This window comes from Dermacentor silvarum, chromosome 3 (assembly GCF_013339745.2).
Source record: "Dermacentor silvarum isolate Dsil-2018 chromosome 3, BIME_Dsil_1.4, whole genome shotgun sequence".
NCBI classification, from domain to species: Eukaryota; Metazoa; Arthropoda; class Arachnida; order Ixodida; family Ixodidae; genus Dermacentor; species Dermacentor silvarum.
Window position 1 is genome coordinate 201,185,147 of NC_051156.1, and position 24,302 is coordinate 201,209,448.

The 24,302-nt window shown below is 49.4% G+C and overlaps 1 protein-coding gene and 1 non-coding gene across 2 annotated transcripts in view; both read left to right on the plus strand.

Moving 5' to 3' along the window:
• LOC119444170 (high-affinity choline transporter 1-like) overlaps positions 1-24,302 on the plus strand; it is a 78,390-nt gene that overhangs the window by 21,193 nt on the left and 32,895 nt on the right. The window lies entirely within an intron of this gene.
• LOC119447024 (U2 spliceosomal RNA) lies at positions 8,293-8,489 on the plus strand. Its single transcript, XR_005190910.1, has one exon. It is a non-coding gene; the product is annotated as a U2 spliceosomal RNA (small nuclear RNA).

Sequence of the window (24,302 nt, forward strand, 5' to 3'; positions counted from 1 at the left end):
CCGCGCGGCGCTACGGACTCGGCGAGATCGTAGCGGAGGTGGTGGCGGACGGGGCGCCTGAAGACGGCGGCGAGAACGCAGGCTTGCGCCCACCGGCTACCTTCGCCGAAGCCCTTGCGGGCTTGGAAGTCTTACAAAGCTTCTTTCGCACGAAAGACAAAGAACATGCGGACAAGGGTCTGCAATGTGTGACGCAACGACAGAAAATACAGCTGAATCTCGATAATTCAAACTCGAAGCGGCCCGAAAATTTGTTCGAAATAAAAGGACTTATTTTTGATGTATTTGTGACCATAGCGCTACGTACGAACGGTGCTGAAATATCGCGGCGCGCAAGCACATAGAAAGCGAGAGCCGCGAAACTGCCCACGCCGGCCAACGCTCGCATCCCGATAGCGCCTCTTCCTCTTCACAACCACAATTCTCTTTCTCTCTCGCATCCCGATAACGGCAGTGAACGAAACTCCCTCGTAGCTCCCTTCAAATGTCTCCGTGCACGCCACCGCCGTGTTGGCGCCGCCGCTCCCGCCGGCCCGGCGCCAGCTTAGCCCACTCCCCGAAGTTTCCTTTTCTGCCGTTTAAAGCGAGCGTTGGCCGGACTGGGCCTCCTCGTTGCTTCCTTCTGCGCCGCAGCGTTGGCCGAGACGTCGGCACATACACGCGTATTCCGGCGCGACTCAGAAAACGGCGACCTTGCCATTTGAGAGTGAAATTTTCGCCGCGGTATTTTTTTCATTTTAAATGCGAAGCATTTCTTGCCGGCGGCTCTGTCCGTCCGTCCCGCGTCCTACACCCCCACAGAGCATGCGCGTCCCCTCCACCTCTCTCCTCTCCTATGGTCCCCCTTTCTCTCTAGGAATCCTGTACGGAGCGGCGCCCGCGTGCCGCACCCCCGCAGTGCATGCGCGTCCCCTCCCCCTCTCCTAAACTCCCCCCTTTCTCCTCTAGGAATACTCTACGGAGCGGCGCCCGCGTGCCACACCCCTACAACGCATGCGCGTCCCCTCCCCCTCTCCTCCTACGCTCCCCCCTTTCTCTCCTCTAGAAATCCGGAGCGGCGCGCTCAACAGGTGGTGCGACAGCTGCATACTCTGCTGGGGGGGCCACGGTAGTTCCGCGATATGAAAATGACGGATCGCGCGCGTCTCATACCTGTGCAGCGAGCGCCACGATGTGCGCTCGCGCCGCTGCCGCGAAACCATCTCCCGCTCAAGCTAACCATCTCCCCGCTTCTTCAACATCTTTATCTCCTTTTTCCCCTTCCCCTGACGCTGCGCCGTGCTCCCTATTGGGCAGCAGAAATAAGCGTCATTTTTTTTTCTTCAATAAAATCACTACTACTACTACTCCCCGCTGCTTCGCATCCACACATGGTTTCCTTTAGCGGGAGATGGAGTAATTTTTTTATTTCTCCGCGCGGCGTTGAGGGGTCTCTCTAAGCTTTTGCTTTATGGCGGTGTCGGAGCAATGCCGGTCGGAAGCGCCGCCACGTGATTGGGCGTGCTGCTGAGAGCATTGTTGGTGCGCGGTTATGTTCGTAATTACAGAGCGTTCTCGCCCATGGAATACACATAACTTTGACGGGACCACAGCGTCAGTTCGAATTAACGAGATTCGACTAACATGTTTTGCAAGAAATAAATGTTTTCTACCCTTGCACCTCAATATGGGCTTGTCAGCTTCAATTTTTACTGGATTCGGATCGTACGTTTTCCCGGATCGTGCGTTTATTTTTTGCATATTTTTTGAAAATGTATGAACGAGGTTCTACTGTATACTGGAAATTGTAAAACGCTGTGTAGGAAGTGTTTTACCGAGATAATTTTTCAAAGCGGTTCATCGTTGGAGGAGATAGAAATTTCTTGCCGGCAGCTCTGTCCGTTCGTCCGCGTCCTACACCCCCACAGCGCATGCGCGTCCCCTCCACACCTCTCCTCTTCTACCCGTTACGATCACGCCAGGAGGCGAGCGTGACTGCCAAGAGGACTGCCCCCCTCTGCCTCGACTAGCGTACGCAGGCGGTGTTGCTTTCCTGCTTTCTCCATACCGAAGCCAAGGGAGTGAGTCACGGTCACGTGACGAGCCGTGCCTTCTTTTTTTCCCCCTTATATTTTGCTGCGAAACACATTTAAAGTGGCGGCATTTTGCATTGGATGATTAACTGAAGTCATGTGCCAGGGTTGGTGACGCTGCAGGCGGTGTGTCTTGCGAAGAGGCATTTGTGCATGTGACCTGACTCTCGAGTGGAAGGGCGTGCGGCCTTCTGTTGGAAATTTCAACCGTTTTCCACACCACGCAGCCATTTCATACTTTGTCTCAGGCTTTCGCAGTTAATGACAAACACGTTCTGGTCGGAGGCCTGAGCCTCGGCAGACGAGGGGAATTGCTCTACCACATCGTCTACGATTAGTGTCTGCAGGGTAAAACAGGGTTGTTGCAGTGTTGGTTAAAATCGACGTATGGTGCTCAGCTGTTTGAGATCTGTGAAATAATTTCCCATCTTCGGTTGTTCCCATCACTGGGGTCTCTATGAGTTTCGCATGGAAAGAGTTTAACGCCCTCTTCTTCTCGGCGGATGTCGCGATTTCGTGCTCAGCAGCAGAACGCCCAAGCCAGTGAGCCTTGTTTTTGGTTTGTCTCGTTCACCGAATGCGGTTGTACTAAGGAAAATGTGCTTTCTTCCATGGAGTACTGTGCCAGCGCTACCGGCATCGGGGCAGCCCAGCGGGAGTCCAGTCGACTCTGGTTTGCCCAACTCTGCCCTGGCTGCTGCAGGGCACGGCTCTTCCTGCTACTCTGGCTGCTCTTGGGATGCTCACGCACTACCGCATGTTGCCAGAGAGACTCTGCGCATTGCTTTGTGCATGGCATGCATAGGCATTTTTTCAACATCTTAATAGCCTGTTTCTGTGCTCTCTGCATGGTGCTCCTGTTTTGTGCTCTCTGGCTGTGGTTCCTGTTTTGAGAAACTGCATGTGCAGTCAGGCTCTTCGCATCGTGTGCATACATCACTGTGTTGTGTGGCTTTTGATTGTGTACCCCCTGCTCTTACATTAAAGTTGCCCCGGAGCTGTTCCTATTTGCGTGCAGTTTATTGCATCTCGTTGCACCAAGAACACCTTTTGATACATTTTCCGGTGTGCGTCCGAATGCACGCATGTAAGACACTTTCAATGTAATGTCGACAAACATTGACATTCAGGCGCCTGTGGAAACAGTCGGTTTAGTGCACGAAGTTTCTTGCACGAATTACGAAAGGAAACTCTTGCCAGCGTCTACGGCGGCTCATCCAGCTAGGGAATGCCTTTGTCCTTCTGGCTTCAAACAGTGTTGTAATATTGCAAATCAATCGTTTTCAACCAACTATTTCGGCAACAATTCTCAATTATTGGAAACAACGCCACAAGCACGAAGATTAGGCAGATATTCTAACCTAACCCGTCATTCCCGTGGTGGCGGAGTAATCGCAGCGCCAGAGTTTGTAATTTTTGTAGGAAACTATCATAGTCATGTCATCGGTCACACTCGCCAGCTCCGTAGCAGACTGCATGCGAGGTGCCTTTGCTTTCCAGAGCGCCCGTCACGTGGGCACACATGTTCTACCTGATCGCGAGATATTTTGTACAGTACTTTTTTTTTAAAGACGGAATTCAATGTTGCTGTTCATCAATCGAGGTTGCTTTTTTTTCTGCCAGATGTTAACTATTGTGTTCTTTGAATGTAGGTTTTGTGAGTCGTTGTGTTATTCTTTTTATTGTACATTTAGACTGCAAAGTGATGTCATTGTTTTACTGTAATTAAAAAAATCATTTCTCGTATTAGTGTGTGTGTGTATTTTGTAATCCTCCACTTGATCAAACTCGTGTCATCGGCGACGGTCACATCCAGCGTCTTGAAGGTGGAAGGTGCATAGCACTCATTACGTTTTCGAAACAATGGTTTACTTGTGTACTGTGAAATGTTCATATTGCTGCGGCCTAAAACTCGCGGCAACGATGCGAAACGCGCTCGCATGCAGACGCGCAGTAGGTCGCTGCGAACCCGTGCGATCGCTGCATTGAGGCTTATTCTGTTAGGCTCCATGGTTATACGGACAGCACACCATAAGAACATATTTCACATAGCCTGCTCTCGGCGATTGCCTACCTTTCACGCAAGAAACTGGTTTCGGGGGACTCCATCGTGGCGACCGCGCGCAATAGGCGTTCACTGTACCTATTCGGTAAAGAGATATGCGCGTGTAAACTATTCTGCGCTTTCTGTGTGCCCAAGATTATTATTTTACAGTAAGAAACTTCCCTCGTTTGGAGAGTACTTACAGAAATGGCCAGGAGGGCTCCCGCGTGTTTTTATTGAGCGCCGACAGCCAAACTTATGAGCGCGCCGCGTACTACGCATGCGAGGCGCTTCCGACAGATGGCGACTACTAAGTCCTCGCCCTCAATAGTTGGAGTGAGACTGTTCCACGGATGGTGTTTTCGCCTTCGGCATGCGGACGACGGAGGCGTGCGCATGAGCAACATTGCATTCCCGCAGAGAGGGTATGGAGTGGTTATGTGGTCACTGGTGTATCTGTCCTGCATGTGCCGTTTCACTCAGATGCTGGGTGTACGAGTCGTCCAAACATAGGAGACAAAGCTTAAACTGGGAGGCAATGCCGGGCGAATATTGCGTACTATATGTAAAAAAAAAAAAAAAAATAGACCCACAGCATTTTGCACTCGAACGTGTACGACAGGATGATGAATTTTAGATTTTGCGTGCGCAAGGGACCAAACCGCCAGGCTTGCAAAAGAATGCGAAACGGTACAAAAAAAAAAAAAAAAAGCCCCATACCTGTACAAAAGCACGCAAGTCTGTCGTGGCGCTTTCCGTATGCAAGGATCCCTTTGAGTACCCAGAGCCGTTTGCGTACGCGAAATTGAAACTCCCTAATTACTTTGAGATACGGGGTGATCATTTTAAAGTTTTCCGGAATTTTGAAAGATCGCCTGTTGCAGATAATATAATTCTAGTCCGTGAACTGGATTGTTGAGTGAGGCGGACAATACTTGCATGAGAAATCGAAAGATATATTCAATAAATGAAAAAATTGCTAACTTCCTAATTACAGCACATTTTGCAATTTACGAATTGTAGCAGGTGAACTTGAAATGAATTTACAGAACGACTCAAGTTAGAGATGCGCCATAAAACTCCCCGCAAAAAATTGTACTGTTCCACTTACTTGAAGAGCCCCTCACCAGTCCACGTAGCAATTTTGGTTATACGCTGGAAGTTGTTACGTGCCCTCTAGGGAGCGTTCTACCGCAAGAATTTTTCAAATTGGTTCATTAATAGCCGAGATACAAAAAAATTGCAGTTTCGCTCGAAAGGCAAATGATCGATTGCGATAGCAAATTTACTAGTAGAGCGCAATACGAAGCAAGCACAGTGGTTTAATGGCCGTACAAGTTGTAAACATTCGCTTACTAAATAGACAAGCACGGTGTCACGCGCTCACAGGTAAACATGAACACCGCTCGATGACCGCGGAAACTCGCTGTGAAAACGCCGGAGTGAGAAAGCGCGCCAGCAGCAGATGGCAAATTGACCTTCGCGCTGTCTCGTCTCGCTTCGACGAGAACTAAACGTCGAGCGCACAGCGCATACGAAGCTACCGGCACTCGGCGCATGCACTTTGTCCCCATCGCAGATCGCTTTGAAGATGCCCGCGCGAGCTCGCACTGCGCCCAGATCGCTTTCAAGATACGGCGCCCGCGCGGTCGCGCTGTGAGCAGAGCCCGATGCAGCGCAATGCACCCCCCTCCCTCTTGCTGCCCGTCGCCTCGCCCCCGTGCATCGCGCGCGAGAGAAGAACGCGCGCTTCCGGCCTGCCTTCCTCCCTCGCGTGCGATACACTGGGCCGCGATTGCCGGTTTCCCCTCGTACGCTTTCACTCGCGCACACGGCGCGCGGCGACGATTTTATCGCAGTTGGACTTTATCAGAACCTGACGGCGACGGCAGAAATGAGCTTGGAGTGACCATATAATTGCAATCTCAATAATATTTACTGCTGCGAACCCATGATATCAGGAGGCGAGCATCACCGCCAACACAGACACTCTCGACTTGCCCCCATCTAGCCTCCGCAAGCGAAATTCCTTAAAATTTCTTCCCTGCGTTCTCCCATACCGGACCTGGAAGCTTGTGTGATGCACACGCCATGGCCCCGCCTCCTTTTTTTTATTGCGATAGCAATCATATGGACACTTCAACCGGATTTCTGCCGTCGCCGTGAGGTTCCGTTTAAAGTCCAAAGGCGATAACATCGTCGCCGCGCGCCGTATGCGCGAGTGAAAGCGCGCGGGGGACGCGCTCTACACGGAGAGCGAACGCACGGCGGAAAGCAAACGCGACCGTCGCGCGAAAGGCCGTGGGGGTATGGGAGGGAGGGAGGCGGGGCGACGCTGTGCTGAGGCACCAAATGCGTATCCTGCAACCGGGCGCAAGGGGAACTGGCCACTCAATCTCCAACGCGAAAGCGGGAAGGCAGCGTGGGAGGGAGGGAGGGGGCAGCTTCTACTCTGCCTACAACTGGGCTTGTACTTTGCCGGCTTGTGGCGGTCGCCCGCACCGTCTCTCATCTCCACACGGCTCTGACTTTTGTATGCGCTGTGCATTCGCCGCTCAGTTTCCGTTTAAGCGATAGACCGCATGAACCTTCGCCCGCTGCGGCGGCTGCGCTTGCTGCCAGCGTTTTGGCGGTCGTCTGCGGTCATTCAGTGGGATCTATTCATGTTTGCTTGTGCGCGCTGACACCACGCTTGTTAATTCAGTTAGTAAGCGAATGTGTCCAAGTTTATGCAGCCGATAAAACTATCCCTACTCCGAATAGCTCTACTAATTTGCTATCGCTCTCTACTAATCTGCTATTGCTAACCGAGCGAATGAGCACAGCGAAGGATGAAAGATCGAGCACGGAGTGCAGCGGGGGATGCAAGGCTGCAATAGCGAAGAGAGCGCGGAGGAGGAGGGTGCAGCGGAACCATGAGGCGGAAAGCGGAGGAGGAGGGTAGGGCGAAAGTGTGAGGAGAAAAGCGTAGTGCCGCTACAGTGGCTATAGCCACTGTACCTGTGGATACGGCCTCCGGTCGTCAAGCTGCTACGCTCAAGCGATGTGGTCGGAGCCATGGTCGAGGAGGCAGCGCGAAAGAGAGGAGAAACGAGGAGGAGTGAAGGCGGAGGAGGCGAGTGTTGCTACTTTACGAAGTTTCAGAGGTTTTACTGTGAACCGCTACCACGCGTCACCCACGCGTCACCCACGCGCTGCCTCTCGCGATCTTCCGATTAGCGAGGCAGTTGCGCACCGTTCGCAATGTGCCAAGCCTCCAGTGCAAGCTAGGCTAATTTATATATATATATATATATATATATATATATATATATATATATATATATATATTTAGAGCGCAGCTCTTAGGCGCACGTTCCTGCGGCGAGCGTCGGCGTAACCGAGCGAACGAGCACAGCGAAAGATGAAAGCGAACACGGCGCGCAGCGGGGGAGGAAAAATTCAGTGCCTCTTGTCGCTGTCTTTCACTCGAACATATCGTCTTCGTGAATTCACTATATCGACGTCTCGACCTTTGCATTTGTGCGCAACTGTTTGCATACCTTTTGTGGACGGTGTAGTTCATAAAGAAACATTCAATGGCGTTAAAGTTTGATTTGCCCGAAGAGTAAACATTGCTTGAACTTACATGTTGCATTAGACGAAAATAAGGGCTATTGTGTGCATCTCATTTAGTTTTACTTAGCAATTAATAAAGCGTTTCCAGAAAGTTTTGCTTCGCACAAATATTCCAACCGCAATGGAGGAGTATAAATTTGTCGGCACTCATCTAGGAATCACAATATTTTAGGTGATAGTTATTGACGCCATACTTACACATATTATGCTCACAGCTCACCAGCGAAGCTGTGTATGTTGACTGACCGTTGCTCCGGCGAAACGTTCCAAGATTGCGGGATCGGGGCCACATGGACGGTTCGCATTCCTTCCCGCCTCGCTGTCCTGGCGGGCAGCACGCGCTCGACGTCAGCGGACCGCTCGTCGTCGGTGGTCTCCTTCCACCGCCGCCGCCGCGCCCATTCCCTTTTATTTTCACGCCGTCGTTCTTGGTAGGCACGCTGTTCTTCAGACCGTACAACACACGGCCTACCCATCTCACAGTCAGAGCAGAACTGAGGAAAGGAGCCTACGTAGAACATGACGTCAGGAGACAGAAGACACTCAGATTGGTAGGCACTAGCTTGAATACGCTGGTTGGCCGACGCGGGTCAAAGTGTAGCATCTGTTCTTATCAGCCTAATATCTGATACGGGTTGTATTTCGACCGAACATATTAAACTTATTTTTTGAAGTTTTTGAGTGCTTGAAGCCTGCTTCACCTCCGCCGCTGGTCGGCCCGGTATTGCACTATCTTCGGAATCGGCCCATGGTTTTTGGTCTACAGACATCGATCCGCTGGAAACTAGCCATATACAGCTTTGGTGTAGAAAGCGGAGAGAGCGAAGAGGCGTGAGGATAAAAGTGGAGAGGAGGGTGCAGCGGAATCATGAGGCGGAAAGCGAAGGAGAGTATAGTGAAATGGTGAGGAGGAACTTGGAGTGCAGGCGGCCAGCGCGGCAATAGCGCGAGCATGGGCTTCGGACCCACTGCGCATGCGGTACATCGCCGGCGGCGCCGCCGCCGCTAGAGAATGCGCTCCGCGCGAACCACGCGTTCCCGTACTCATGCTTTCTTTCTCAACAATGAGCGACGCAACCTGTGGAAATGCTTCGTCTGCCGCTGCCGCTAAACGAGCTGCCCGAGCTCAGCCCCGCCGCCGATTAGACCCTGTCGTTCAGAATCAAATTCTTTGCCACAATATATCGCGAATTGACCATTTGCAGAAATATTATGCGCATGCGCGAAAAAATGTATTTTCCAACCAAAGGTGCTTATCTGGACGTTCCGCTAATTTTAAGAAACGGATTGAGTCGTCGTAGATAGGCGCTGACGCGCTTTTTTTTCTTTTTACCTTGAGACAGCATAAGCGACTGACCAGTGTTGAAGAGCGCGTGTTCTATAGGCCGTGCTATCGCTATCTCGTGAACCGCAAGTGACTTAGCCCAACTCAGCTGGCCGAGAAGCTGTCAAATATCAGCGATAGGGAAGGCGGGGATATGACTTGTTTTCCAACCAAATTTTGTAGTTCGGTCATTGCACAGTAGAATTTCGCAAGTCGTCAATTCAAAACACCTAAAGAGCTGCGCTCAAAATTCGCATTAGGGAGCATGGTGATCGTCAGTGAAATTTTTTATTTCTCGCTCTTTTGCTGCGCGGCGCGCTTCCGCTGACGGTCTCGCGCGCGAGCTGTAGCGTTTGTTCTCGTTTCGCGTAGGGCAAGATTTTGCGCGCTGTGCACGAGAACACCTGACTAGCGGCATAAGTCAGTGCTACACGAGCACTGAGGCAGACGCAAGCAGATCATAGAGCATGATCGCGCACTGGAACACGGTGGAAAATGACATAGTCTCGTTCTCTGCGCGCGTGACTGCACGACATAGGAACAAGCAGACGAAACGGGAGTACATATCTCTTGCTACGGTACGAAGTAAAACAAAAACACGCAGGCATTCGGTACTTATTATTACTTCTCTAAACTTTAATTCGTCCACTGAAGCAACAGATTAAACAAATAACTGACGTTGTCTTGAATAATTATCGAAGTCGCGTGTCACTATGAGTGACGTCACAACACGGCCATGTACAGAGCCACTATAGCATAAGCGCGCAGAAAGAGCATTTAATGTCACTTTTCATTGAAAAGTCTAGACAGCCTAGAAAAAATCATCAAAGCTGGTTTTTTGATAAGAGAAAAAAAATTGGAACAGCATGGTTTCCACGACCGTGCACATCGCTCTACACATCTTCACAGCAGTTCACCAACGGCATTAAGATAGACAAGGTCCGCGCTGCTTCACTTCACAAGGCCCGTGCAGTAAATGAAAAGAGGTAAAATGACGCAGTTGGAATAAAATAATCATCTCGAGAGTCATAAATTAGCGCAACAGCAAAAGCGGTAACAGCCAGACTGCATCAAGAGTATGGTTTTAGTATAATTATTTTTCTTTTGCGAGAACAAATATTTTTGTAGAAACCGAAAGAATTAGGATTCTTTTTACAATAGAAATAACAAAGAAAGAAATTTGAACTGTGTTTTTTATTTTGATTTTGATTGCTAAGGTCATTATGTGCCAGTTCGTCGAACTTGTCAGTTGAGCATCCCACACAATGCATTGGATCTAGTCAGAGTGGCCGCGTGTGCTCCAAGGCCCAACCTAGGTGAACGGGCCCGGCCCGGGGCGTGGCTTTAAGCCAGAGCTCGGCCCAGGCCTGAGGGCATAAGGTACGGACCCGTGCAGTGCTCTAGTCTCAAGGGCGGTGGCCGCGACAAAAGAGATGTAAGTGTAGCCATCGGTTCCTATATGGGAGACCTCTTCCATTGCCTAGATGCTCTTCCCGTGACATGCTCCGCGTTCTTCGCAAGCCGTAGGAGCATCCGAGCCCACGATGGCACCGGTATAATCGGGCTGAGTTGCTCAGTGGCGGCACCGTTGGGCTCAGAAACCTGCAGTCCGCGGTTCGATTCGCGGTTCGTTAGAGCCTCGAATCAGGCCTCGTTAGAGAGAACGCACACCTCGTAATGATTTTTTTTTTCGTAGCGCGACGACAGAGACAGGTGTGTATACGTAAATAAAACCAGGGAAGCGCTGTCGTTGCCCTTCGAAAGAGCACGAATACCAATTAAGCCGAATCGCCACCCTGACACACTTCGCATTTATGCCTAAGCCTGAATACACGCAGCGCGTTCCTCCGGGTTTTAGAAACGCAGTTAGATGGGGGGAAAATGGGCAACCGCCTCATAACGCTCTACCTTCCGGTATGCCACTTTGTCAAACACACCAGTCCGTCTGCTTTCCAGCTGCATACCGCGTGCTAACCTCAGTAGTCATCGGTTAGTCTCGGTGCCTGCACTGGGGAAGTGTTATTTAACTCAGATGAGCAATAATTGTATTACTGAGAATTAACCAATAGCTGTTGTGGGCTCCGCTGCTTGCGATGACGTTGCATCACGACATCACGACATTGCGACGGAGAGAGCAAGCGATTTTTCACTGCTTTTGACACGATATTGGTAATTCCCTGGTGCATGCAGTGCAATAATATTTGGCTCACATGTTCACAAGAGCTTCGTTAACATATCGGCATTGTTTTCTTACCGTGTTCAAAAAGTGTTTCAGGGAGTTGTGGTATCGATCGGCATCGTGACTAAGAAGGCGAGCTGTGGGATGATCCGATACGTCTGTGACGGGATCAGGTGGCTGTTCCACGACGGTCGGCCTATGATCTCCCGCTTTCGTCTTGGTGATGACAAACTCGGTCGTTGTCGTGATTTTGCGATTGACTTCGATGATCCGAGGTTGTGCACGGACCTGTAGATCTCCATATAACAAATGCCGGGAGCCTTTGTGCCCCTCTTCAGGTATGGGATGCTAAACACAACTAAGAAGTGTCGGAGATGACGAAACTGCTGCGGGTTTCTTGCAGCAGTGAGGTGTCTGGCTTGGTCAAAAAGATTATGTTGAAGGAAATGGTTCTTCATGTTCATTGCATAGCGAGGGTGTCGACTCCAGCAAGTTTGATGCGTTCAGGTAGTATACAAGCGTTTACTTGTCAGCTGTCTACTGCTCCTAAAATTTCACGTACTACGTGACGCCATCGGTCAAAAAGGATGTTCCACACCCACCAGTAGCTGGCTAACACTCCCGGGGTAAGATCTTGTACACATAACAAATGCCCAAGAATGTGGCCGTCGGAACGGCCACCGCCGTAGCGCAGCGCACGCTTAATGCAGAGCTTCTGAGTTTGGCTCCCACCGACGGAAAGTTCTTTTGGTCCACTTTCATTTACTATTAATTTATGATTTCTACAATTCAATCAAAACTAAAAGTACTTTCTTCTATGCTTTCTTTGGCTTCATTATCTGTTAGCTTCATATGGTTGTTGTGACTAATAAAGAACCGGGGCTCCTCGGTTCCCCTTCTCGTATGTTGAAGGAGGTGTTTTCAGTTGAGCTCATTACATTTTCACTGCCAAGATGGGTGAGGTGAGTGCCAGCGAGCATGCATGCATAGTGCTAACCTTAGCCGGATATTCCTCTCTGGTTAACCTCCCTGCCTTTTTCACGATTCCTCTCGCTCTTGACCGCCTCACCGCTTTGTTGCGACATCGGCGGCGCTTTGTAAACGCTTGGGCACATGAATGCAGAGCGTACAACGTAAAGGACTCGACACCAGAAAAAACAAAACAAACAAAAGTAGGTAATTCGATTTACCCACGAATGGAGTTTTAGCGCATGACGTTGTCGCTCAAACCACGTCAAACCTTCATTTCGTGTTTGCTTCCCTTGGCTCCACTGGTGCTTTCTTTTTTTTTTTTCTTCAGAACTCTATCTTACACTTCTAATATTCGAAAGTTGCTGCACCAATATTAAGGTATATATATATATATATATATATTATATATATATATATTAGTGAAGTAAAGAATAACAGGAGCCGGCGCAGAAGTAGTTCAATAAAATAGAAGCACGTAGGAAAAACATAACAGGACTATACAGGGTGTTTCAGCGAACATGTTCAAAATTTATTTAAGGTTGCCTGTGGCAGATAGCTCAATTCTAGTTAATGCGCTGGTCTACGCGAAGAGGCGGGAATTACACAAAAATTGAAATGCATAATCGACTAATTAACAAAAATTCACTAATTGCGTTTTTAACTAATTACGTGATGGCCCATATTGCAACTTACAAATTGTAGCCGTGGAGTTCGCAAGGCGGATCCACTTGGAATTAATTCTCAGGATGACACCAGTTTCGAGATAATAATTCCCGAAGCTTGCGGAGAAATGCATTGGCGTTCCAGTTAATTTTGTGCTTCAATGCATAAAGCGACGTTTTGTTAAGAACCTAACTGGAACGCCAATGCATTTCTCCGCAAAGTTCGGGAATTAATATCTCGAAACTGGTGTCATTCTGAGAATTAATTCTAAGTGCATCCGCCTTGCGAACTGCACGGCTACAATTTGTAAATTGCAATATGGGCCATCAGGTAATTAGTTAAAGCTTAATTCGTGAAATTCTGTTAATTAGTCGATTATGCATGTCAATTTCTTGTGCAAGTAATGTCCGCCTCTTCGAGTAGACCAGCTCATGAACGAGAATTGTGCTATCTGCCATAGGCAACATTTAAGAATTTTTGAAAGTGTTCGCTGAAACACCCTGTATATATCATATATATAACCTTAATTTGCTCGTATATAAAATAATATATACAATAAGGTATATCCATATACAGGGTGTTTTTTTTTTAGCTGCACCAAATTTTTAAAATTAGAAAAATGTAAATCTTGGTCACGTTATGTTTACCATTCGAGTGTACGTATTGGCGGCCTCTAGATACAGAGCAATTTCCGCACTTACGTGCGTAATTAGCGAAGTTACGCTAATTAACTTTCTATTTATCAACAATAGGTGGCTATAGCAAATGAGTACTTTGGGGCCCGTCCTCGACACTACCTAGCCCAACGATCAATTTTGAATAGCGGAGTTCGTGTGGGAGCTACGCGAACAATTGGTTACCCTTGCCAGGCTGCTTGAAACTGAAACTGGCCGCAAAAAGAGCGTCTGTGTCGTCGATGTCGCCGCCCCCCAGCCTTTCGTCACGTCTTCGACGTCACCGCTGGTCCGGCCCAACGAGCAGCTTAAAGCGTTATCTCCTTGCCACGGCGTAAGATATATACTGTTTAGGTGGGGATACTTCTCGGCTTGCTTGCTAGACGCGATCGACCAGATAAAGTAGCACGGGCGCGCGTCTATCGGGGCAGTGACGGCAGCGAATACCTATCGGCGGAACGACGCAACTTCAGTTAGAACGCACGCGAGAACGTGCGCCGACAAGGAACGCGCGCATGCCCTCTCCCCGGTGACCTACTTTCGTGCGTCACTCAATCATTTCGGATTTCTCGCGAACCACCGGTTGCTATAACAACGGGAGATTAAACCAATAAAAGCTTTCTGTGTTGAGTTCCGTCGTACTGCCGATAGGTATCCGCTGCCGTCACCGGGCCGATCGGCGCGCGCCTTTGCTATTTTATCTGGTCGATCGAGTCTGGCGAGTGTCCTCACCTAAAGAGTATATATCTTACACCGTGCTCCTTGCTGTTTGCGGGCGTTGGCCTAACGCTTCAATGCCGGCGGGCCGCCAAATTTACTTCGTCATTCCGTCGGGCGTGGCCACGTTGCGCTGTAGCGCGAACCCCGCTCCTTGGGTTTTTAGATACTATACAGGCACGGCGTCATATCAGTCTGTAGCGTCGACGGCGAACGCTGCAGATAGCAAAGAGATAACGCAAGCTGCTCGCGGGCCGGACCGGCCGCCTACCTCGGAGACGTGACGAAAGGTAGGGGGGGGGGGGTGGCGGCAACACCGACGACAACGACGCTCTTTTTGCGGCCAGTTTTCGGTGTCAAGGAGCCTGCCAGGGGGAACTAATGGTTCGCTTAGCTCTCACATGAACTCCGCTATTGAAAATTTGATCGTTGGGATAGGTAGTGTCGAGGACGGGCCCCAAAGTACTCATTTGCTGTAGTCCACCTATTGTTGATAATTAGAAAATTAATTAGCGTAACTTTGTTAATTACGCACGTAAGGGCGGAACTTGCTCTGTATCTAGAGGCCGCCAATCGGTGCACTCGAATGGTAAAGATAACGTGAACAAGATATATATTTTTCTAATTTTAAAAATTTGGTGCAGCTAAAAAAAAAAAAAAAAAAAAAAAACCCTGTATATGGCCTTTTTATAAGGCCATTTCCGTGCCTCTCATACAGAATAGCAAGTAGACGTGGACAAAGCTCTCTGCATTTCAATGAAGGCTTTTACCGCGCTGTCTCGTTCCGGGCAGGCTCCGCGGGGCTTTGATGTGAATTGCGACGTGCTTGGGGAATCTCCAACACAGCGAGGGGCACCAAAGGAGAGGCCGGATGACTGAGTGCCATTTCACGGGGTATGGGCACGGCGCGCCTTGGAACGAGCAATTCTTCATTTCCAATCACTGCAATTAGAAAGAGAACACTAAAAAGGCCAGCGCGTGTTTGCGCGCTGCTTACAATGGATTACTTCCAACTTGACAGATTCATCAGCCTTCTAAAAAGAAACGCTCACTAATTTAGATTTCGGACTCGGGAGATCTTTGTGATGTCAGTGCAGACGCCAAACCGCGACACTAAAACTCGTAGACGGCCGCTACATCGAGCAAGAACAGGCGCGGATCCAGGGGGGATGTCCGGATGTCCTGACCCCCCCCTCAAATTCTGCATCGCCCCCTCGCTGACAATGTGGATGGCCCTGTTGTCGCAAAAAAAATATGGCCACCAGCATTCTTCAAAAATTATTTTCGCGAGTACCAGTGGTATCAGCCATGTAGAAGTAAAGCTAGCTCGCTCACAAGCTTAGTTGTATTCCGTAGGGGTGTGGTGTGGCGAAGTTGCCTGTAGTTATTTTTTCTCATGAACACCTTGGACCTCCTGGCGCCGGCCGTGCCTTACTCGTCCCATTCGGTGGCGTCGAATGAACGAGGGGACGTCCCTTTTGCCAAGCACGCAGATGTCCGCGCGAGCGCCTTCGCGCCTGATCAACTCTGTTCCCCATTGAGGTGTCATCGGTTGCCTCATTGGCTGTCATCGGTTCCGCGACCAACCTCCTTAATGAAAGAGATCTCTCGCTGAAGTGTTCATATATAAATAATAACATTGCAACTAACAGCTAAACTAAGAACTACGCATAGGCAACTTTTTCTTAACTGTAGCACTCAGTGTGATCCCAGGTTCTTCTTCTTCTTTCTGTGGTTTTACGTGCGAAAACAAGTTCTGATTATGAGGCCCGCCGTAGTGGAGGGCTCCTGAATTAACTTTGACCACCTGGGGTTCTTTTAACGTGCACTCCAACGCAAGCACACGGGCGTTTTTGCATTTCGCCTCCATCGAAATGCGGCCCGCCGCGGCCGGGATTCGATCCCGCAATTTCGTGCTCAGCAGCACAACGCCTTAGCTGACTGGGCCACCTCGGCGGGCTGTGTGATCACAGTTACACGTTGACAATATCCAGTACGAGCACAGTACCGTTCGTACGCTACAAGTTTTTCATTATAACTTCGCAGTTTTATTGTCGTACATTAAGCATAGGATGCTCAAAGCCGCCGGATCCGTTTACCTGAGTGGCCGTTCTCGCGGAGCGGGGCGAAGCTCGAGCAGCGGAGCGGCTGCGAAGTGGGGGAGCGTGATGTCAGCGGCCAACGCCAGCACGCGGGCCTAGGATGGCGTCGCGTGGTTAGAGAAACGGGAGCAGATGCGTGCCTTGTGTAAAAGGATGACGTCGCGTGGGAAACAAAACATGAAGACGCTGGCTCGCGCTCTCGGCTACTAGGCCACATCGTTCTTGCAGGTGGCGTCGTGACTCTTCTTCATACGAGGTGATCTGCATATCGTAAACAACCAGCGTAGTGGTTGCCGCGTCGGAGCTCCAAAGCAAAACGATGGTGTCTCAGCCGAACACAAAGAATCTTCTTAAGGAAATCAAGGTGTCCCAACAGAACTCCAAAGACGGACCCGTGCTAACGCATGCATAACAAACCTGCGACAGATCATCCCAAATTTTATTTTAAGAAACAATACAGGCTAGATATACCGGGTGTTCAAAATTAAGCTTTATGGTTTTCTTAAAGTTAGGCACTGGGAGGCACGTAAAGAGCACCTGCTCAAATAAGTTATGTGGCCAGGGGACACAAAGTGAGATGATAATTATCGCTGTCAGCAGTCGAATTACCTAAGATTGAATAATTAACTATTCATTGACTGCAGTAAGTTTGTATGTTTGTATTCAAAAGTTAGAGGCAGTCGTGTTTCTACACAGTTTCACTTGGAAGAATTCTTCTAGAATGTCTATGCTCCGAGATATCCAACTCCAAATTTTAATTGTCGTTCGCATGATTACGCATGCAAGAGAGTGACGATTGGCGCAAAGCTCTCAATGATGTGACGCGGCTGTTGAGTGCGGCGTTTAGTCTGACAACGCGGCGGAGGCATTAGCAAAGATAATAACTGTCCCCCTTCGCCTCACGGCTGGCGAAAAAAAAATCGAAGAACCCGTAACCGCTGTCGTAACACGCGACCGCGCAGCCTGTAAAGCTGGCGGCAGCTGCCATGCCGAGATAATGGCGCGAGCGGAGAAGCCGGAGTGTAATGCGCGTGCGTAATGGTGACTAGACGACCAGGCATGGTCATTGCCTGGGCTACGCAAATAAAGTGACTGCTGATTTCCAAGTATTGTAAGTTTTATTGGAATCAAAAGCAACAACTACACCATCAACAGCAGAAACCTTTTTAGCTATGCTAACGAATATTTCATACATACTGCCGCTTTAAGTTTGGTGTTGTCATGCACAAATCTCATGACAACACTTCACCCATCAAGATGTGAATGCCCTAAAAAATCTTAAAAATGCTTCCCTTCCACAGCAACACAAAGCATAAACCGCTCGTGTGTCGAGTCGAGAACTCTGCGCAGTAAGACAATTGAAATTTGGAGTTGGATATCTCGGAGCACGAACACGCTAGAATAATTATTCCGACCGATACTGTGTAGAAACACGGACTGTCTCTAAGTTTTCAATACAAACATACCCACTTACTGCAGTCGAAAAAAAATAGTTGTTCAACTTTAGTTAATTCGACTGCTCACAGCGATAATTATCATCTCACTTTGTGCCCCCCTGGCCACATAACTTAATTGCACAGGTGGTCTTCGCGTGCCTCCCAGTGCCTAATTTTAAGAAAAACATCAAGCTTAGTTTTGAACACCCTGTATTATCAGGTACAGCCGCCAAGCACATGGCTGTATTGGGTAATGTCATTTTCCTATAAGCTCGGAGAAACCGATATCTGGCTTCGCTATAGGGCTTCTTCATCTTTCGAGGGTTTTACGTGCCAAAACCAGTTCTGATTATGAGGCACGCCGTAGTGGAAGGCTCCGGATTAAGTTTGACAACCTGGTGTTCTTTACCGTGCACTACAACGCAAGCACACGGGCGTTTTTGCATTTCGCCTCCATCGAATCGAAATGCGGCCGCCGCGGCAGGGATTGGATCCCGGGATCTCGTGCTCAGCAGCGCAACACCTGAGCTGACTGAGCCACCACGGCGGGCTAGAGGTGTTGCTCTAGCCGTATAAAACGCGGGTTTATCGTGAGCAGAAACGGTGCATTTCGGTAAATCAGGAAGGCTACTATCATCATCATCATCATCATCATCATCATCATCATCATTGACAGAAGCTGACCCCCCCCTCAGAAAAAACCTGGATCCGCCCCTGTGAGTATACGTTGTGGTAATCGTAACCTTGATGCAAAGCCTATACACAGCTATGATAAAGCAACCAGCTTAGAGTGTGCCCCAATTCTGGATCAGTAAATCTCACCAAGCACCGAGATCTTCACCGCTGGTGGTCAGAGAGAGAAAGAGAGATAATAAACTTTATCCCGAACAGCACGCAAGCGAAGCGAGCTTCGGTAGCTCCTCCGCTTTGCAGTATAGGTGATCCCCTCGGACCAGCAGTCCAGCTGCCCTTCTCGCTCAGTTGAACCAGTTCGAGATGGTCAATCGAGTCGGAACTGGACAGCGCTGCATCCCATTTGCCGTAAGGTGGGGTGTGTTAATTAACGGCGGCGAAGCCTCCGATTACCGGCGAGCATGGCGCTGCCATAGCTCCACGTGAGTAAAGCGCTGCTCGAGCGAGTTCGAGGCCGCGAGCACACGCGGCAAGTGAGATGAAGAAGAAGAGGCGCCATGGCGGTGCACATCCCCGCGGTGCTGGCCATGATGTTCTACTTCATCGCCGTCGTGTGCGTGGGCGTGTGGTCGGGCCGCAAGGTGCACATTTTCAAGGAGGACGGCCAGGTCTCGACGATGGACATGCGCCGCCGGCGGCCGCAGCAGAACCGCTTCCTCCACAGGCTGTTCTTGGCCGACAGGAACCTGTCGATGGCACTCGGCATCAGCTCCATGACAGGTGAGAGGGGTCAAACCAGGAACAGACTTGGCAGGGACAGCTCAGGGACAGAGCTACAACGCAGGGACAGATTGAGAAATTTGACCGTTCGATCGATCGATCGATCAATCAATCAATCATAAATGAGGGTTGTTTAAACAATTCAACAAATGCGTACAAAGTACTTCGACCAATAGTCTATGTGGCTATAGTACCTGGTCCAATACAGAAAATAGTTAGATCAACTGAGCAGTGGCGTAACCAGAAATAATTTCCTGGAGGAGGGGGGGGGGGGGGGCGGTAGCCTACTAACATAGGAATTTCCGTGGGAGGGGAGAGGGGCATGCCAGGAGTTCCACCCCCTGGCTATTGAGAATATTGTTTAAGTGATCAAGCATCATTAACTTGACTAAAGAAAAGTTATGACATTTGATTAGACAAGTAGAAGCGTTTAATGCAAGGGCAAAGTATCTGGTAGATTTTAGACCTTCAAGTTATTGACCTTAGTTTCTTGCATGATAATACCATGTGCTTTTTAAAGTGAATTCCTTTCTTAGCGATCTCTCCCGGATTTTGGCTGACCGTGTCTGCTGATTGCTGCATTGCCGAATATCCGCGCACGTCACTTGCGCACGAGAACACGTGGCACCATTCATCATCGCTTTCGTTCCCGCTACATATTACTGCGTCGACGTCTTATATAAAGTGAGCATTCGGATGAGCTGCTCTTCGTATTTCGGCATAGTTATTGAACGGTGTATTGTATAAGCATAAATATCGCGTGACACTAAAATAGTGAACTGTGCGGGGCACCAACATAGGCATTGCGTGATATTACGCGCGTTGTATAGTTCGAAAATAAGTACATTCGTGGCAAATAAGCAACAGCGCACTTAAAGCGAAGAGAAAGGAAGATGTTGACACAGCACACGCGTTGCTTATTTGCCATGAATCAATACCAACTCCCCAAGTTTTCCATCCTCTTCACAATATGAACGATTGCGCGCATCGTAATTTGCTTTATAGCATTTAATTAACCGCGCTTCACTAAAGCTTCGTTTAAAAGAGATTGTAACGTGTGCGTTGAGTCTGCATATATATTTTTAAGCGAAGCTTTAGTTCACAAGTTTCGGCGGTCGTGGTGGTGGTGGTGGTGGTGGTGTCACGCTGAAAAGTGGGCCGATCCTGGCGATAGTGCAGAAGGGGTCCAAGCTCATTGCCACATACAAGGGACAAAAAGAACGAGAAAGAGAGCGAGAAAGAAAGATGATAAAGAAAAAAAAAGGAAGATAGAGAGAAAGAAATAAAGAGAGAAAGAAAGATCGAGAAAAGAGAGCGAGAGAAAGAAAGAAAATCACCACGAAGGTCAGAGAAAGAGAGAGAAATAGCAAAAGAGAGAAAGGAAGAGGAAGAGAAAGAAAGAAATAGAAAGAGATAAAAAAGATAGATACAGAAAGAGGGAGAGATAAAGAGAGAGATAAAGAGAGAGAAGAGAGAGAAAGGAAGAAAGATATAAAGAGATAAGGAGAGAAAGAGAAAGAAAGATAGGGAGGGAGAGGGAAAAAAGATAGAAATAAGGAGTGAGAGAGAAAGAAAATCCCCACCAAGGTCAGATACACACACAACAAGCTTTGCTCGACAGGGGAAGGACTGGTGTTTTTTTTTTTATTCGTACAGATAAACGGATAAAATAGCGGAGCATATGGTGCAATTCGGCCTGTTCAGGTGGATTACCTGAAGAAGCGGGTATTACTTGCACGACGAATAACAATGTCCAGGTTAATTAAAAACTGTGTATTCTAACCAACCCTTAAATAAATTAGTCACTTTAGGACGAAAGTTGAAAGTGCAAAATTGAAGCCCAGCTTTAGTGATGTCACGCTTACTTATCATGAATCCTAATTCTATATAGCACCACTTACGATATCCATCCTTACGATGCACTACAAAATACAAAATAAAGTGAACTGTTCGTTTTGGTCGCTGCTCATTGGCTGGAGCTGCACGAGCGAGATGGGAGACAGGCGCCCCCAGCGAGTCGCTTTCTCGTTCGTACAGCTGCAGCCAATCAGCGGCCACCAAAATGGACAGTCCACTAGGTGGACACTTACAGTACACTTAAGACATGCTCTTGCAAACACTTCTAGCGTAAGAACGTTTTCTCTTCTATTTATGAATACGAGTCCTGCTTAGGAAAGAGTTAATTGCGTGGTTCTTATCTGATGATGCCGGTTTCGTCAACAGCCACGTGGGTCGGAGGCGGCTACCTGAACGGTACTGCCGAAGCTGTCTACACACACGGCGTCCTCTACTGCCACGCTCCTATCGGTTACGCCATCAGCCTCATACTCGGTGAGTGAAGACCACGGCATTAGGCTTCTGAAACTTGGATTCGATCACATACGTTTGTGCATCTGGTCTGTTTCTGTGCGGGAAAAAGCTCCCTGGTAGCATCTTCAACTTTCAATGGCAACGTAACCGTGAATTACAAACAAAAAATTACAAAAACCCAAGTATCCTTACGTGATTTGAATGCGAAAACATTATGACTTCTCTAATTGGTGACGTCCGTGATATGTGACGTCATACATTGTAACGTGTCCTTCACAATTTTACCTTAACCTACCCCTAATCCACCTTAATCCAATTTAATCTACCTTACTCCACCTCGATCCAATTTGCGCCAGCCTTAATCCACCTCAATAAACTTTAAATCTATCTTAATCGACTTTTCCCCACCTTAATTCCAGTTTTTTTCACCTTATTTCACTCCTACTCCACCTTAAAGGGCCCCTAAACCACCTCAGATATTTTTTGAACATTTCAAGTAAACACGCGCATCGAGTTCAGAATGCCGTCACGATCAACGAGGCCCGTGCACGTTACCGGCACGGTAACTCGCCGCACGCCGTTTGCCATTCGCGGGCCGCCGTTCGACTGCGGTTTTGCTCGCGAACGGCGAGATTTCCTTGCAGTACGTAGAGAGGATGAGACCGGGACTAATTTGTGCGGCACCCTCACCGCCGCTGATCGCTCGACGGCGCCGATATCGTCGATCGCTAGGCTTTTTCCGGTTCCCTTCAAGCTAAAGCGGACGGCGCTTCGAAATGAATTACCGATGCTCACGAGCCGCAATATTTTCTTATCGTTGTTGTCGCTCTTCGCAATAATTGTACACAAATAAGGCAGTTTCACCGAAAGGCGAAGCATCAGTTGCGATAGCAAATTAGTAGAGAGCTATATGGCGTAAGGATAGTAGCTTTATCAGCTGTATAAACTTGGACATGCAGCAGCACCAGCAACGCGCAGAACTGTTGTCGACGCCGTCGGCGTTTTGCCCGCGTTCGCACGGAACGCGCGCGGCGTTGGTGACTGTTGCCGGTGCCTCTGGGGGCGGCTCGGAGGTTTTCGGCGAGATCATAACGGGACACTCGTCGGTCAGCGTCGGAAGTCTTTACCACCTTCTCGCCTCACAACGTTTTTACATGAATAGGCATTTGGTGCCGCAGCTAAACGTCGCCTCCCCTCCTTCCCGCCCGTCCCCCCACGGCCTTTCGCGCGACGGCGCAGAACGCGCGTTTGCTTTCTGCCGTGCGTTCACTCCCCGTGAAAGCGCGCGTCCCTCGTGCCCTTTCACTCGCACATGCAGCGTCTAGGGAGCCTATTGCAACGCCGGCGTTGCATGTAGGCTCCCTAACAGCGTCCGGCGCGCAGCGATGATTTCATCGACGTTGACGTCATACGGAACCTCACGGCGACGCCGACGGCAGAAATCCGCTTTAGAATGTCCATATAATTGCTATCACAATAAAAATACGCTGATATTATAGGAGCGCCGTCCGCTGCGATGCGAGCACAGCCGAGCTGGTCGTCTCCCGTCGGTAGCCGTGTGCTGCAGCTGAGTTCGACAAGTATTGGAGCTCTCGTTGATGTTAAACGTTTGACAGCGGATATTGTTTTTCATAAAATGTACAATTATGCATCGCTTTATCTAGCGGAAATAATTTTCTTCGCGCGTCGTCGATTGTCCCGTCGATCGTGCAACGGGCGGTGCGCCGGCCGAACTGCCGTATACTTTGGCCACCTCTCGCGCGGCAGACGTTCTACGACACTGGAGGTCAGTTCGCCGTCGGTATATTATTGCGATAGCAATTATATGGACACTCCAAAGCAGATTTCTGCCGTCGTCGTCGCCGTGAGGTTCCGTATGACGTCAACGGCGATGAAATCGTCGCCGCGCTCCGGACGCTGTATGTACGAGTGAAAGGGCGCACGCTTTCACGGGGAGCGAACGCACGTCGGAGAGCAAACGCGCGTTCTGCGCCGTGCTCCCTGAAGGGCTGCAGAATTAAGCGTCTCTTTCCTCCTTTCAATATATAGAGAGCAAACGCAACTTTTATTGCGATAGCAATTATATGGACACTCAAAAGCAGATTTCTGCCGTCGGCGTCGGCGTCGCCGTCGCCGTGAGGTTCCGTATGACGTCATTTGGAGATGAAATCGTCGCCACGCGCCGAACGCTGTATGTGCGAGTGAAAGGGCGCGAGGGGCGCGTCTTTCACGGGGAGTGAACGCACGGCGGAGAACAAACGCGCGTTCTGCGCCGTGCTCGCTTAAGGGCTGCAGAAGTAGGCGTCTCTTTTCTCCTTTACAATCACCATATATGTAGAGCAAACGCGCCTTCTTCAGACGCGCGAGAGTCCGTGGGGGAGGGGGAGGGAAGGGAGCCGACGTTTAGCTGCGGCACCAAGTGCCTATTTATATCAGAGGCTCCAGCAACAGTCACCAACGCCGCACGCATTTTGAGCTAACGCGGGCAAAACGCCGATGGCGTCGACAACAGTTCTGCGTGTTGTTGCTACCAAAGCCGCTCACCTTACTTCGTATGACATTGCTGTGTTGCTATCGCATTCATTGCTTCGCCCTTAGGGCGAAACTGTGACATTTTTTTTCCGTCGCGCGAAAGGCTGTGGGGGGGACGGGAGGGAGGGAGGGGAGGCGACGTTTAGCTGCGGCACCAAATACGTATTTATATAAAAACGCCGCACGCGTTCGGTGCGAACACGGGCGAAACGCCGACGGCGTCGGCAACAGTTCTGCGCATTGCTG